Consider the following 4,344-nt stretch of genomic DNA (forward strand, 5'->3'; position numbering starts at 1 on the left):
AAAATAGAAAGAAAGTGGGGCTAAAAAAGTATTTGAGGAAATAATGGTTAAAAACTTCCCAGTTTGGGAAAACACATAAACCTATAGATTAGAGGAACTGAGCAAATCCCAAGCAGGATAAACCCAAATATATCCATGTGAGGATACATAACAGTTTAAATTCATAAAACTAAGGACACAGTCATGAAAGCAGTTGGCGTGAAGAGATGAACCAAAGACACTGATTTCTGGCATTAGGTAGGAATAGGCTGGTTATCACAAACTGGAAAACAGAAATAGAAGTATTGGCAAGAAATTCATATTTTTTGTTGATTTCAACTATTAGTCTTTTACCCTTTTAACTGAAGCCAACTTAATTAATATACATAGAGCATTTTCTGGGTATCTACAAGTTGTGCTGGATACCTAGGGCACACCTGTCAATCCCACTGAGTCACAGCAGGTGTTACCTTTCAAAACAATTCAAGGAATTCTAGATTTGGAAAGAATCTTCACACACACACACACACACACACACACAAATACAAATTTTTAACCTGAGAATGAACTTCAGCTGTGAACTTCCTTAAATTAATCTAAAAATGTCAATATGCATAGGCATTTGTTTCTAGGGAAAAGTGCAGTCGTTTTCATAGATTCTTAAAAGTAGTTGGTGGCTTAAAAAAGGTTAGAAGCCCCCATAAGCGTTTCTGTTTTCTCAAGTTAAATCATATACTCCAAGTTGGATGAGAAGTCATTCTAATTTTAATCTAATTCTTCAAAATTGCTGCATGTAGCCTCAGGAGAATGTTCTGCTTTTAAGGGGTGAACAGGAAAATAGAAGTTTTCTAATCCTCCTAGGCACTTTTGGAAACACAGATTCTCTAAATAGGTTTTGCCTGAAGACTTATTTTATACATTTTTAAAAATAGTATCCAGTGGTGACTAAATGACTACTGCACTGTGACTTACAGTGAATGTGAATTTTAGGTTAATTTTTCCTGTCCCAATGGGAATGTTCAGATTTGCAAGAAACAGCAGCCTTTCTAAATTAGTACAATCCACTGGTTTGTAAGACATATGGTTTCCTTTTTTTTTTTTTTTAAAGAACGATCAAGCTTTATTTATTACACAATGTGTAACTAACAATTTACCCAAATACAGAATGTTAATACTTTCTCTGGTGAAAAAACAAAAGTTATGACAAAACAGATCCATTCGGTTTCCATCTTTCTAATATGGGTGTCCCTCACTCCTTGTGCTTTCTACACAATGTCTGATGCAAGCCGGATCAGCTTACATCTGGGGAAATGCACTGTCTACAAGACTTTAGGTTGTAGCTGCCCATTTTTCTGATGGAAATTGCAGCTCCTAATGTCACCTGGAGAGCTAAAGATTGGATAAGGCAGTTTAGGAAAAAGCTGAACACCTACTTCTAGTGAGACCTGAAAGTAGTTTGATTTACCGTTTTATGCTGGCTCCATCTTGCAAACCAAATTAATCCTGAAGCCCCTTGGTAAGTATGAGTTTCAGGCTGCATGCATAACTATTCAACCAGGAGGGGGATTTGACAGTCTCAAAGTGATCAGTGCGTGGATTGATTCTGTGCAAACTGAAGCAGTAATCTTAAACCTATAATAGCACACAAACTCTTAGGCTCCTGACACATATGCATATTGTAATACAATTGATGTAGGTGGCCCTACTTTCTGCACTTCTTAAAAAAATTTTAAGAATTTTCATATTTTGTGAAAGCCAGAAAGTGGGGGAGAGAGAGAGAAATCTTCTACTTGCTGGTTCAGGACATGAGAAAGCCAGGAGCCTGGAACTTTATCTGGGTCTCCCATGTGCAAGACAGGGACCCAAGTCCCTAGCCATAATCTGTTGACTTCCAGGTAATATATAAGCAGGAAGCTGGAATGGGCATGGAAGAGCCAGGATCTGAACCAGGCACTGATGTGGAATGTGGGTAACACAAGTGGGGTCTTAACCTTATTGCCACAGGCCCGCCCAAAACTGAACTCTGCATTTCTGACAGGCTCCCAGATGCTGGTTTGAGGACACATTAAGTAGCTAGTTCAAAGAGGGAATGACTCATTTGGCTGGTGTGCAAATCAGTTTATAAGCCATTACATTTTCCTTCTCTCTATGGATTTTCTATCAATGGTCTCTCATACCTAGACGCTGCCCATTCTCATTTTTCAGAGTGTCCTTTTAGGTAGTGTGATCAGTTAAGGTAAGTTATTCTGATGGTCTTCACTTATGTAAAAGTATACAGAGATAAAAATAGGCCAAAATAAACAAAAATGAACACCACACATTAACTTATAATGGATTTATATTTAACACAGTATTTCTCACATAAAGATGTTACTCAGTTAACAATGTGTTTTTTACATTAAATCTCTTCTCCATTTTGATATTAACATGAAGTTTTTCTTAACATTAAATCTTTTCTCCATTTCAACATTAGACACATTGAGTAAATTTTTTTCTAAACTTTTTTTCCCCAGAGGTAAAAGTTAATTTTTGGCTATCTGATATCTCAGTACAATATTAACTTGGGAAATAAAACACAAATCTAATAAAGATATGGAGAAAAGACTCCTCAACTATTAGGAGGCAGTGATCATAACTAAACAATGGCAACTTTCTAGGATTCTGGTCAAGAGCTTCCTTCTTCCTGCTTCATGTGCTATGAAATACCATTTATGCAAATTTTTGCCATATTACTTCTTTGACTCCCTTTCCAACCAGCAAATACAAATTATAGGCTGGATTTTCTTTTTTTTCAGTGCATTACTTGCTGTAAAGAAAAGTTTCTTCCACTCTTACATACATCAGTCTGTTTCCCATTTTAAGGGAAACAACTAAGAATGTGAAACTATTCTATTTACTGTTTCTTGGAACTTTCCGACACCAAAGCTCAGGCTTAACTGCAATAGCACAAAGATTTTCAGGGCGAGGTTTGATTCAGGAGGCCCTTCAAAGTCACATCTGTCCATTTCTCTTTCGTGCATACACCCCCAAGCAAGCACAAATGCCTGTTATGCTGAGAACCACTCCTAACAAGAGTGCGATTGCATCTCCAGCTTCTACTGCTTCAACAACAGGCAATACCAAAAGCAGTGAAATTAGGACTAAGAGCAACTGTGTTGAAACTGAGGTCATGATGTTGGGATCTTGAAGGCAGAAGGGTTCTAGAAATTAAATATGGAAACAAAAAAAAGGAACCATTAAAAATGTGTATCTTTTCAAATGACAATATGAACATATGACAAATAACAGTCTACCCAATCTTTTAAATTAGAGACTTTAGAAATCATTTCCTCCTATCCAGCTTCTCACTTCACAAAAACACTAAGGAAAGTGAAAAACACTTAAGACAATCATGTGAGACTACTCTCATAAAACCCTAACCCCAGCAGTTTTTCCCACACAAATGCCAACATCATGTGCATCAACCAGAAACTGAAGAGTAGTTCATAACTAAGAACAAGCAGGCAAACACAAAAGGCACAAAACATTCACGTGGAAACTTAAGATATCTTATTAGTTAGTAAAAATCAGATTTTCTTAAGGTCTCTCTCATATCCAGGAAATGCAGAAAGACCTCACAAAAGTCACACAAAATACAACTCTGATGTCGAGGGAAACTAATAAGACTTACCAAAGAAACGGTATATATATTTATTTAACTTGAAGTATTCCCTTCCTGGGGCTCCGGAGGCTGGGGCTAAGAGGTTCCACGGGAGAACGCCTGCTGGGGAGGAGTGGGAAACAAGGATTTAAAAATTACTTATTATTTTAAAGAGGAAGCTAGACTCAGTGCTCTAAAACAGTCTGGAGTAGAAGGGCGAGGAACACGTAATGAGTACCGAAAAGAGTTTGTCCAAGGAGGAACTATAGTTGGTTAGTTCTCCCACACAGCAAAAAGCTAACAAAAAACCGAACCGAGACAAGGTCATGCCGGCACTTGATAATAATATTGAAAAGGGATCCCTACTTCGGCACGGCGAAGTGGAAAGGCGCCCCCTTTTACAAATCACGGGGGCAGCCTAACTATCCCTTGGAGACGAGTTCGTACATTACCTTCCAGGAAGCAGCCATTACAGGAATGGCGAGGAGGGCGGAGTCTTCAAACTACATTTCCCACAATGCTCGCTGCCGACGACTCCCATGATGCACTGGCGCGCTCTCCAGTCACTGGCTCAGGGAGTGACGGTCACGCTCCCACGGAGACGTAGAGGAGTCCGCTCGCGGGGATTCCCCGCGCGGCGCTGCGTGTTACTGTGGAGTGGGTGGTTTACTGTACTTGTCCGAAGGCTCACGTAAAAATAAGTTAAAGAAGTGACAGCAAGTGTG

General features: G+C 38.9%; 1 long non-coding RNA gene across 3 annotated transcripts; it reads right to left on the reverse strand.

Annotated features, from left to right (window-relative positions):
• Window positions 1–2,299: 2,299 nt before the first annotated feature.
• On the reverse strand, window positions 2,300–4,098 carry LOC103348677 (small integral membrane protein 30). Of its 3 annotated transcripts, none has more exons than XR_516981.5 (3): window positions 4,072–4,098; window positions 3,650–3,739; window positions 2,300–3,179 (listed from the first exon to the last, which is right to left on the reverse strand). It is a non-coding gene; the product is annotated as a small integral membrane protein 30 (long non-coding RNA). The 3 variants fall into 3 exon arrangements; XR_001793522.4 differs by having other exon boundaries at window positions 3,650–3,742; XR_016231003.1 differs by having other exon boundaries at window positions 3,650–3,742; window positions 3,858–4,098.
• Between the last annotated feature and the right edge of the window lie 246 nt (window positions 4,099–4,344).

Source organism: Oryctolagus cuniculus, chromosome 3, assembly GCF_051225735.1.
Source record: "Oryctolagus cuniculus isolate XC-2025 breed Fujian yellow rabbit chromosome 3, ASM5122573v1, whole genome shotgun sequence".
Taxonomy (NCBI): Eukaryota; Metazoa; Chordata; class Mammalia; order Lagomorpha; family Leporidae; genus Oryctolagus; species Oryctolagus cuniculus.